Source organism: Triticum aestivum, chromosome 2B (genome assembly GCF_018294505.1).
Source record: "Triticum aestivum cultivar Chinese Spring chromosome 2B, IWGSC CS RefSeq v2.1, whole genome shotgun sequence".
Lineage (NCBI taxonomy): Eukaryota > Viridiplantae > Streptophyta > Magnoliopsida > Poales > Poaceae > Triticum > Triticum aestivum.
In genome coordinates this window covers 728,016,621-728,029,722 of record NC_057798.1, presented here as the reverse complement: position 1 = coordinate 728,029,722, position 13,102 = coordinate 728,016,621, and the positions used below count along the sequence as shown (strand labels likewise).

At 39.8% G+C, this 13,102-nt stretch overlaps 1 pseudogene; it reads left to right on the top strand.

Moving 5' to 3' along the window:
- Positions 1-11,215, top strand: part of LOC123042328 (HVA22-like protein i) — a 100,835-nt pseudogene extending 89,620 nt beyond the window's left edge.
- Positions 11,216-13,102: the final 1,887 nt, after the last annotated feature.

Below are 13,102 nucleotides of genomic sequence, written 5' to 3'. Positions count from 1 at the left end.
TGTCTCGTGGGCCCCTCGGCGTCCACCGACGTACTTCTTCCTCCTATATATAGCTACGGACCCCGAAAACATCCGGGGGCACCACAAAACACAATTTTCACCACCGTAACCTTCTGTATCCGCGAGATCCCATCTTGGAGCCTTCGCCGGCACTCTGCCGGAGGGGGAATCGACCACGGAGGGCCTCTACATCAACATCCTTGCCCCTCCTATGAGTTGTAAGTAGTTTACCACAGACCTACGGGTCCATAGTTATTATCTAGATGGCTTCTTCTCTCTTTTTGGATCTCAATACAATGTTCTCCCGCTCTCTTGTGGAGATCTATTCGATGTAATCTCTTTTTGCGGTGTGTTTGTTAAGATCCGATGAATTGTGAGTTTATGATCAGATTTATCTATGGTTATTAATTGAGTCTTCTCTGAATTCTTTTATGTATGATTGAGTTATCTTTGCAAGTCTCTTCGAATTATCGTTTTGGTTTGGCCTACTAGATTGATCTTTCTTTCCATGGGAGAAGTGCTTAGCTTTGGGTTCAATCTTGCGGTGTTCTTACCCAGTGACAGAAAGGGTTGCAAGACACGTATTGTATTGTTGCCATCGAGGATAACAAGATGGGGTTTATATCATATTGCATGAGTTTATCCCTCTACATCATATCATCTTGCTTAATGCGTTACTCCGTTCTTATGAACTTAATACTCTAGATGCATGCTGGATAGCGGTCGATGTGTGGAGTAATAGTAGTAGATGCGGGCAGGAGTCAGTCTACTTGTTTTGGATGTGATGCCTATATACATGATCATGCCTAGATGACATCATAACTATTTGCTTTTCTATCAATTTCTTGACAGTAATTTGTTCACCCACCGTAATACTTATGCTCTCGAGAGAAGCCTCTAGTGAAACCTATGGCCCCCGTGTCTATCTCTTATCATATTTGCTTTCAATCTACTTTTATTTGCATCTCTACTTTCTTGCATCTATATTATAAAATACCAAAAATATATTTATCTTATCATACTATCTCTTCTAGATCTCACTTTCGCAAGTGGCTGTGAAGGGATTGACAACCCCTTTATTGCATTGGTTGCGAGTTCTCAGTTTGTTTGTGTAGGTGCGTGGGACTTTTGAGGAGCCTCCTACTGGATTGATACCTTGGTTCTCAAAAACCGAGGGAAATACTTATGCTACACTTGCTGCATCACCCTCTCCTCTTCGGGGAAAACCAACGCTAGCTCAAGATGTAGCAAGAAGGATTTCTGGCGCCGTTGCCGGGGAGGTCTTCGCTCAAGTCAAGACATACCAAGTACCCATCACAAACTCATCTCCCTCGCATTTACATTATTTGCCATTTGCCTGTCGTTTTCCTCTCCCCCACTTCATCCTTGCCGTTTTATTCGCCCTCTCTTTCCCAATGTCCTCCTCTCTTTTCGCTCGCCTTTTTCCGTTTGCCGTTTTCTGTTTGCTTGTGTGTTGGATTACTTGTTGCCATGGCACAAGATAATACCAAGTTGTGTGACTTCTCAAATACCAATAATAATAATTTCCTTAGTACTCCGATTGCTCCTCTTAATGATGTTGAGTCTTGTGAAATCAATACTGCCTTGCTGAATCTTGTTATGAAAGATCAATTCGCCGGCCTTCCTAGTGAAGATGCCGCTACTCATCTAAACAATTTTGTTGATTTGTGTGACAAGCAAAAGAAGAAAGATACGGATAACAATATTGTCAAATTGAAGTTATTTCCGTTTTCACTTAGAGATCGTGCTAAAGTTTGGTTTTCATCTTTGCCTAAAAATAGTATTGATTCTTGGAACAAGTGCAAAGATGCTTTTATCTCTAAGTATTTTCCTCCCGCTAAGATCATCACTCTTAGGAATGATATTATGAATTTTAAACAACTTGATCATGAGCATGTTGCCCAATCTTGGGAAAGAATGAAATTGATGCTTCGCAATTGCCCTACTCATGGTTTGAATTTATGGATGATCATACAAAAATTTATGCCGGTTTGAACTTTGCTTCTAGAAATCTCTTAGATTCGGCCGCGGGAGGCACGTTTATGGAAATTACATTAGGAGATGCTACAAAATTGCTTGATAATATTATGGCTAATTATTCTCAATGGCACACCGAAAGATCTTCTAGTAAAAAAGTGCATGCTATAGAAGAAATCAATGTTTTGAGTGGAAAGATGGATGAACTTATGAAGATGTTTGCTACTAAAAATACTCCTCTTGATCCCAATGATATGCCTTTGTCTTCTTTGATTGAGAATAATAATGAATCTATGGATGTGAATTTTGTTGGTAGGAATAATTTTGGAAACAATGCTTATAGAGGAAATTTTAATGCTAGACCGTTCCCTAGTAATCCCTCTAATAATTATGGAAATTCCTACAATAATTCTTATGGTAATTTTAATAACATGCCCTCTGATTTTGAGAATAGTGTGAAAGAATTTATGATTTCTCAAAAGAATTTTAATGCTTTGCTTGAAGAAAAATTGCTCAAAGTTGACGATTTGGCTAGGAACATTGATAGACTTTCGCTTGATGTTAATTCTCTTAAACTTGGATCCTCCTAAGCATGATATAAATGAGTCTCTCAAAGTAATGAGAATCTCCATTGACGAGTGCAAGGAAAGAACCGCTAGATTGCGTGCTAAAAAAGAAAGCTTTATAAAAGCGTGTTCTTCTAATCTACATGAAAATAATGATGAGGATCTTAAAGTTATTGATGCGTCTCCTATTAGATCTATGTTTTGCAATATGAATTTTGATGATTATGGGACTGGTGATGAATCAACTTTTCCTAGAAGGCGTCCCAAAAATTCGGAGTCTTTAGATCTTAATGCTAAATTTGGTAAAAGAGAGATTGGAGAATCCTCAACTTCTAATAATGTTGAACCTACTATCTCGGATTTCAAGGAATTTGATTATGATAATTGCTCTTTAAAAGGTTGTATTTCCTTGTTGCAATCCGTTGTTAATTCTCCTCATGCTTATAGTCAAAACAAAGCTTTTACCAAACATATTGTTGACGCCTTGATGCAATCTTATGATGAAAAACTTAATTTGGAAGTTTCTATACCTAGAAAACTTAATGATGAGTGGGAACCTACTATAAAGATTAGAATTAAAGATTTTGAGTGTTTTGCTTTGTGTGATTTGGGTGCTAGTGTTTCCACAATTCCGAAAACTTTATGTGATATTCTAGATTTCCATGATCTTGATGATTGCTCTTTAAATTTGCACCTTGCGGATTCCACCATTAAAAAGCCTATGGGAAGGATCAATGATGTTCTTATTGTTGCTAATAGAAATTTGGTGCCCGTAGATTTTATCGTTCTTGATATAGATTGCAATCTTTCTTTCCCTATTATTCTTGGTAGACCTTTCCTTAGAACGATTGGTGCGATTATTGATATGAAGGAAGGGAACATTAGATTCCAATTTCCTTTAAAGAAAGGCATGGAGCACTTTCCAAGAAATAAAGCCAAATTACCTTATGAATCTATCATGTGTGCTAGTTATGAATCAAGTGCCAAAGATGGCACTCGTTAGATCTATCCTTGCTTTTATGCCTAGCTAGGGGCGTTAAACGATAGCGCTAGTTGGGAGGCAACCCAATTTTCTTTATGTTCTTTGTTTTTGTTCCTGTTTAGTGTTAAATTTTGTTTCTACTTTCTGTTTAGATGTGTTTTTATCTTTTGTTTAGTGTTTGTGCCAAGTAGAACCGATAGGATAAACTATGATGATGGTTGATTTGATTCTGCTGAAAAACAGAAACTTTGCGCTAACGAGAAAAAATTCAATAAATCACAGAAAAGAGCTTTTGCATTGATTCTTTTTGCTTCTTATCAATAACCAACTTTTACAGTACTTCCTATTTTGGTAGGAGTTTTAGAGTTCCAGAAGTTTGCGTTAGTTACAGATTTATACAGACTGTTCTGTTTTTGACAGATTCTGTTTTTCGTGTGTTGTTCGCTGATTTCAATGCATCTATGGCTAATAAATTAGTTTATAAACCATAAGGAAGTTGGAATACAGTAGGTTTAACACCAAAATAAATAAATAATGAGTTCATTGCAGTACCTTATGTGGTGGTTTTGTTTTCTTTCACTAACGGAGCTTATAAGATTTCCTGTTGAGTTTTGTGTTGTGAAGTTTTCAAGTTTTGGGTAAAGCTTTTATGGACTATGGAATAAAGAGTGGCAAGAGCCTAAGCTTGGGGATGCTTATGGCACCCCAAGATATTCAAGAATAGCCAAAAGCCTAAGCTTGGGGATGCCCCGGGAAGGCATCCCCTCTTTCGTCTTCGTTCATTGGTAACTTTACTTGGAGCTATATTTTTATTCGCTACATGATATGTGTTTTGCTTGGAGCGTCGTGTATTATATTGGTCTTTGCTTGTTAGTTTACCACAATCATCCTTGCTATAACACACCTTTTTGGATAAGCCTATTTGATTAGAATTTGCTAGAATACTCTATGTGCTTCACTTATATCTTTTGAGCTTGATAGTTTTTGCTCTAGTGCTTCACTTATATCTTTTAGAGCATGGTGGTGGATTAATTTTATAGAAATTGCTAGTCTCTCATGCTTCACTTATATTATTTTGAGAGTCTCTTCGAACAGCATGGTATTTGCTATGGTTTTAATTTGGTCCTAGAATGATGAGCATCCAAGTTGGGTATAATAAAAACTATCATAGAGAGTGAATTGGATGTTGTGATCAATTTGATGCTTGATAATTGTTTTGAGATATGGAGGTAGTAATATTAAAGTCATGCTAGTTGGGTGATTATGGATTTAAAGAATGCTTGTGTTGAAGTTTGTGATTCCCGTAGCATGCACGTATGGTGAACCGCTTTGTGATGAAGTTGGAGCACAATTTTATTTATTGATTGTCTTCCTGATGAGTGGCAGTCGGGGATGAGCGATGGTCTTTTCCTACCAATCTATCCCCCTAGGAGCATGTGTGTAGTGCTTTGGTTTTTGATGACTTCTAAATTTTTACAACAAGTATATGAGTTCTTTTGATTAATGTTGAGTCCATGGATTATACGCACTCCTTTCATCCCTCCATTATTGCTAGCCTCTCTTGTATCGTGCAACTTTCGCCGGTACCATACACCCACCATACTCCTTCCTCAAAACAGCCACCATACCTACCCATTATGGCATTCCCATAGCCATTCCTAGATATATTGCCATGCAACTTTCCACAGTCATGTTCATATGACACACATTACTTTTTTTCATATTGCTTTTTGCATGAACATGTAGTTGACATCGTATTTGTGGCAAAGCCACCATCATATTCTTCATACATGTCGCTCTTGATTCATCGCATATCCCGGTACACCGCCGGAGGCATTCATATAGAGTCATATTTTGTTCTAAGTATCGAGTTGTAATTGTTGAGTTGTAAAAAATAGAAGTGTGATGATCATCATTATTAGAGCATTGTCCCAGTGAGGAAAGGATGATGGAGACTATGATTCCCCCATAGGTCGGGATGAGACTCCGGACGAATATAAAAAAAAGGGTGGCCATAAAAAAAGAGAAAAGGCCCAATAAAAAATGAGAAAAATGAGAGATGGGACAATGCTACTATCTCTTTTTCCACACTTGTGCTTCAAAATAGCACCATGATCTTCATGATAGAGAGTCTCATATGTTGTCACTTTTGTATACTAGTGGGAATTCTTCATTATAGAACTTGGCTTGTATATTCCAATGATGGGCTTCCTCAAAATGCCCTAGGTCTTCGTGAGCAAGCAAGTTGGATGCACCCCACTAGTTTTCTTTTGTTGAGCTTTCATATATTTATAGCTCTAGTGCATCCGTTGCATGGCAATCCCTACTCACTCACATTGATATCTATTAATGGGCATCTCCATAGCCCGTTGATACGCCTAGTTGATGTGAGACTATCTTCTCCTTTTTTGTCTTCTCCACAACCACCGTTCTATTCCACATATAGTGTTATGTCCATGGCTCACGCTCATGTATTGCGTGAAAGTTGAAAAAGTTTGAGATTATTAAAGTATGAAACAATTGCTTGGCTCGTCATCGGGGTTGTGCATGATTAAATACTTTGTGTGATGAAGATAGAGCTTAGCCAGACTATATGATTTTGTAGGGATAACTTTCTTTTGGCCATGCTATTTCGAGAAGACATGATTACTTTTTTAGTACGCTTGAAGTATTACTATTTCTTATGTCAATATGAACTTTTATTTTGTATTACTTGGATCTCAACATTCATGCCATAATAAAAGAAAATTACATTATGAATTATGCTAGGTAGCATTCCACATCAAAAATTCTCTTTTTATCATTTACCTACTCGAGGACGAGCAGGAATTAAGCTTGGGGATGCTTGATACGTCTCCAACGTATCTATAATTTTTGATTGTTCCATGCTATTATATTACCTGTTTTGGATGCTTATGGGCTTTATTCTACATATTTATATCATTTTTGGGACTAACCTACTAACCGGAGGCCCAACCCATATTGCTGTTTTTTTGCCTATTTCAGTATTTCGAAGAAAAGGAATATCAAACGGAGTCCAAACGGAATGAAACCTTCGGGAGCGTTATTTTTGGAACAAATCTGATCCGGAGAGCCTGGAGTGCAAGTCAAGAAAGCTCCAAGGGCCCCACGAGATAGGAGGGCGCCCCCCTGTAGGGCGCGCCCCCTGTCTCGTGGGCCCCTCGGGCGTCCACCGACGTACTTCTTCCTCCTATATATACCTACGGACCCCGAAAACATCCAGGGGCACCACGAAACACAATTTCCACCACCGTAACCTTCTGTATCCGCGAGATCCCATCTTGGAGCCTTCGCCGGCACTCTGCGGAGGGGGAATCGACCACGGAGGGCCTCTACATCAACATCCTTGCCCCTCCTATGAGTTGTGAGTAGTTTACCACAGACCTACGGGTCCATAGTTATTAGCTAGATGGCTTCTTCTCTCTTTTTGGATCTCAATACAATGTTCTCCCCCTCTCTTGTGGAGATCTATTCGATGTAATCTCTTTTTGCGGTGTGTTTGTCAAGATCCGATGAATTGTGAGTTTATGATCAGATTTATCTATGGTTATTAATTGAATCTTCTCTGAATTCTTTTATGTATGATTGAGTTATCTTTGCAAGTCTCTTCGAATTATCGGTTTGGTTTGGCCTACTAGATTGATCTTTCTTGCCATGGGAGAAGTGCTTAGCTTTGGGTTCAATCTTGCGGTGTTCTTACCCAGTGACAGAAAGGGTTGCAAGACACGTATTGTATTGTTGCCATCGAGGATAACAAGATGGGGTTTATATCATATTGCATGAGTTTATCCCTCTACATCATATCATCTTGCTTAATGCGTTACTCCGTTCTTATGAACTTAATACTCTAGATGCATGCTGGATAGCGGTCGATGTGTGGAGTAATAGTAGTAGATGCAGGCAGGAGTCGGTCTACTTGTTTTGGATGTGATGCCTATATACATGATCATGCCTAGATAACGTCATAATTATTCGCTTTTCTATCAATTGCTTGACAGTAATTTGTTCACCCACCGTAATACTTATGCTCTCGAGAGAAGCCTCTAGTGAAACCTATGGCCCCCGGGTCTATCTCTTATCATATTTGCTTTCCATCTACTTTTATTTGCATCTCTACTTTCTTGCATCTATATTATAAAATACCAAAAATATATTTATCTTATCATACTATCTCTTTCAGATCTCACTTTCGCAAGTGGCCGTGAAGGGATTGACAACCCCTTTATTGCGTTGGTTGCGAGTTCTCAGTTTGTTTGTGTAGGTGCGTGGGACTTTTGAGAAGCCTCCTGCTGGATTGATACCTTGGTTCTCAAAAACTGGGGGAAATACTTACGCTACACTTGCTGCATCACCCTCTCCTCTTCGGGGGAAACCAACGCTAGCTCAAGACGTAGCATTCATCGGGAGGGGTGTGGCGTACCGCAAAACGGGACTCCACGGGATACTGTTCATCTCCACCGTCGACCTCCTCCAGCCTCCACGGCCTACTGTTCATCCACAATCGACCTCCTCTAGCCTCCACCTACGACTGTTCATCCACGGGCTCCTGTTCATCCAGCCTCCACTGCGCGCTACTCCACCGGCTACTGTTCAACCACCCCTCCACGGGCTCCTGTTCATCCACCCCTCCACCGTCTACTGTTCATCCAACCCTCCACGAGGTCGTCCTGTTCATCCAGCCCGCCACGGGGTCCTATTCATCCAGCCCCAACCGGCTCGATCGATCGGGGTCCTGTTCATCCGAAGGCAACACCACAGGGTCCTATTCATCCACCCCACTAGGAACTGTTCATCCAAACCCCCCAGCAATGCTCACTGTTCATCCAGAGGCAGCATCAATCAGCTTCAGTTAGTAGCAGTAGCGAAGGAATCGCTCGATCGGGTTCAGTAAACAGCCATCGATCGATCGCTCGGGTTTCAGTAACGCGTAGCCTGCAGTGCAATCGCTCAGGTTCAGTTAGGCGATGCCTCGCTCGGGTTCAGTTAGAGCCCAACGCCTCGCACCCATGCGTGTATGGTACGAGAGAAATGTGCATCGCTCGGCCCCCGACCACCCACCATAACCTGGAACTCCCCGAAATTTTCCTCGCCCTCGCTTCTACCACGGTTTTTCCGTCATGAATGGCCCAAAGAATGTCATGCAACTGCATCTCCGGCCCGCCCAGGATGAAAAGGCCATTTTTTGTCATGATTTTTTGTCATGGAACTAGGAGCCCACCACATCTATGATGATACCGGGTTTTGTCACAATTATCGTCATAGAAGTGTCATAAGTATGACAGGAAAAAAATTCGTTCAACCCAAAATGTCACGGATGTGTCTTTTTTTTGTAGTGCACCTAACTGAAACACTAATAATTAGAAGATAGATTGAACTTCGTTTAACGGATATACAACATATTGAATTATTTTCTATTTGGTCTAATTTATATAATCATGTCTAATAGAGTTCACAATCTTTACTTTGAAGATCTGTAGCTAGACGTTAGAACTTTTAACATGCAAAAAATTAACTAACTGCATGTCGTACTTGAATTACAGGTTTTTTGTTTTCGTCACTCCTTTGTTATATGGAAGAAGACTTCATGGTTAGCATTATTTATTACTCCCTCTGTCCCAAAATATAAGAACCCTTTTAACACTACACTATTGTCACAAACATTCTTATATTATGGGACGGAGGGAATATAACACATTCGTATAAGATTTTCTTGCCACTGTAAGTAGGAAGTTAATTTTTTTGGTCTGTTTTTTTCTGCGGGGATTTTGGTCTGTTTTTCTAATAGTATATATGATCTTTCAGTTACAGTTCTAGTATTTTAGAACTAAAGCTCCCCCCTAATTAAAATGCAGAAACGTTTTTTCTTTCATGATGTTTCAGTCACTGTCTTAGAAACACTAGAAAATATCCGTAGACAAACTTTTGCATGGAACTAATATTTTTATGCTAATGACAAATTGGATTTATAATCTTTAACCTTGAATCTTTATATGATTTTAGTTACTACCATATCTGCTCTTGCGGGTCTACTAGAGTATCCACTTCTAAAGATATTGAATTGATTCATCACTGCATGTTTTCCTGGGTCGTTTAGTTATCACCATGTTGCCACAAAACCATGGCATTCTAGAAAATGTAAGTATAGTAGATTGCTCACAAGGAGATGAGAGAATTCAAGTGTCACTTTTAGAGATGTATTATGAGATTGATCCGCTGCATCATTTTGGCATACAAATTTGTTTGTTCTTATATGTGCCTTCCGACTAGCTATTTCCACATTTTGTTTTAGGAATTTATGAGGAGTTCTATAATTTGGAGTTCTCCTAACTTTGAACACTGCATTGGGCGCTAATTAAGTGTACAACACAGAGGCTAATGCTCATAAAAAACCCTACATGAACTTATTTCCTTGAGTAACCGGATATGTGCATGTCTTACAAAGATATATCTAGGTGCAATGATATTCACAACTTAGCAGCCTTTGCACAAGTAAAGTTTCAGAAGATAGCTCACTTATATGAGCTTACAATTTTTCCTACAAAGCATGGCATTTCTAATCCATTCAGACCAAACTAGAATTTTATATTTATATATCACAAGTGGGAACGGGTAATCTGGAGTTAATATATTGTATCATTTCATAAATTTTTATTATTCTCAAAGTTTAATTCCTGGCCCGTGCAGCAGCACAGGTTGCTTCCTAATATACTGTAATTATGATGCATAGGTCTCTTAGCATGTACTGCATCAAGGGGTTAAGCACAGTAGTTTTGGGTTTCTATAGTTCCAAGGGGATTCAGAGTTCCACCTCTGAGTATTTGGATCTCACCTAACCATGCTCTGATATTTAGATGTGTTGGGGAATGGGGATTGCTAGTTCCTGTTGGGTAATCAGAATAATGTTTGGGTTTTCCTCAAGGATGTCGGACACTATTTACAGTATGTTAAATGCAGAAAATACTGTTGATTTATGAGAATTATTTATTTACCTAGTGGATCCCCAATTGTATATTTGTCCCTGTAAATGCAAATGATGAGCCATGTTCCACTTTTACTGCTCTACATTATATTTTCACTGCCTGAAGGGGTTAGTATGCTCCTTGTCTTTTTCACTGATTGTCTTTTTATTGACATGCACCGCATTATTTTTTCGTGTCATTCTTATGAAGAATATGAAGTTTCTGAACCTCTGTTGGTAATGCTACACGGTTCTGGTGGCGATGCCAACGGTCATCGAGAGGTTCGTGGAATGGACGGTGTCGTGGCCGCCGATGTACGGAGAGGCGAAGCTGCTGCTCGTGATCTACCTCTGGCACCCCAGCACACGGGTAAGCAGTCGATCAGACACCCCGAGCCCGAGAGATGATCAACATTTCAGATAGACTTGATTCGGTATGTGGCCAATTCTGAATCTGAATCTTAATGGTGTTCGGATTTCAGGGTGCGGGGCACATGTACGATGGCTTCCTCCATCCACTGGTGGCGTGGCACGAGGCTGCTTGAGCTGAGGGCTAGGGAGAGGGACGTGACGACATCACAACTCAAGGCGGCGGCTGCCATCGGTCAAGTGTGGCTCGTCGAGGCTGCCCGCTGTATTTTGTTGCAGTTGCATGCTGTGAGATTAGGCCGGGAAGGTGCCACACATTGACGAGTGAGCTAATTTTTGGATCGGACCATGACAACGTGTCTCAGTCTCTGCGTCTAGAAGTAGTGGTAAAGTTTTGAATTTGCATGGCAAGAACCCCTTACGTAGGTAGCTGACACGCACAACACTGTGTTTACACTCTTACTTATGTAAAAGATACTCCCTCCGTCCCAAAATAAGTGTCTCAACTTTGTACTGGCTCTAGTACAATTTTGTACTAAGCTCAAGACACTTATTTTGGGACGGAGGGAGTATGAATTATACACGAGTTGCCTCTACAATGAGGAACTGTGATAGTAAGATACGACAATTGTGTGCTAGAATGGAATTGATTGATTTTATTTTTTTAATTTCTAATAAGTTAGTAGTAGCGTGGGAAAAAACTGCTCGCTACTAGTTTTTATGATACTATTAGTGTTGGTATGATAGACACGCTACTACTAATTCATTAGTAGTAGCGCGGGTACAAAATAGCAGTAGCATGGGTTTCACACGCTACTACTAACAAAGTTATTAGTAGCGCGGGTTTAACCCACGCTACTACTAACTATTAGCTGTAGCGTGATACTAGTAGCGCGGGTACCCGCGCTGCTAGGAGCCATTTTACCCGCGCTGCTAGTAGCCTTTTTCCTAGTAGTGTTAGGTTCAATATCTGAATCTTTACCTTCGTCGAGTTCCCAATCTTTAGAGTTGCGTTTAGTTCATTCTAAAAGATCCCACTAGAACTCAATAGTCTTCTTCATAAAACAACCAGTACAAGAAGTATCGAGCATGGATTGACCATTACAAGAAAGTCGAGCATAAAAATTATGAATAATAATTTCTCTTGAGAGCTCATGATTGGGGCATGAATATAACATTGACTTAAGCCTCCCCCAAGCTAGAGCGATACCTTCCGTTCACGATGAACTAGATGCATGGGATAATTTTTTTTGATGAGATTCCAATTTCAACCAATTCCAGTTCCAAGATCCAATATCATCGCATAGCCTATACCATGTCAATGCTTTTCCCTTCAAAGATAAAGGGAAAACCTTCTTCTTAGCTTCATCTCCGGGCAAACCTGCAAGCTTAAACAATCCACAAATTTCATCCACATATATCAAGTGCATATCAGGATGTTCGGTTCCATCTCCTGCATAAGGATTAGCTAGTAGTTGTTCTACCATACCCGAAGGAATTTCATATTCAATATTTTCAATAGGTGCAGTAAGTTGAGGGGCAATGAATTGTGGTTCTAGTCAAGGTGAGGATACTCCAAACAAACTCCTCAAATGATTGTTTTCCATAGTAGGAAGTGACAATAAATTTCAGCATGTAGTAATAATGTTTCCTTGCCAATTTCCACTTACTAATAGCGCTTCACTCCCCGGATATTGTGCCAGAAAATAGACTTGATGACCCACAAGTATATGGGGTCAATTGTAGCCTTTTCGATAAGTAAGAGTGTCGAACCCAATGAGGAGCAGAAGGAAATGACAAGTGGTTTTCAGCAAGGTAATGTCTGCAAGTGCTAAAATTGTAAGTAGCAGATAGCAAGATAATTTGTAACGAGCAAGTAATGATAGTAGTAACAAAAGTGCAGCAAGGTAGCCCAATCCTTTTGAGGCAAAGGACAGGTCAAAACAGTCTCTGATGATAAGAAAAGTGTTCTTGAGGGTACATGGGAATTTCATCTAGTCACTTTCATCATGTTGGCTTAATTTGTGTTCGCTACTTTGATAATTTGATATGTGGGTGGACCGGTGCTTAGGTGTTGTTCTTACTAGAGCAAACCTCCTACTTATGATTAACCCTCTCGCAAGCATCTGCAACTACGAGAAAAGTATTAAGAATAAATTCTAACCATAACAATAAACTTTTGGATCCAATCGATCCCTTATGGAATAG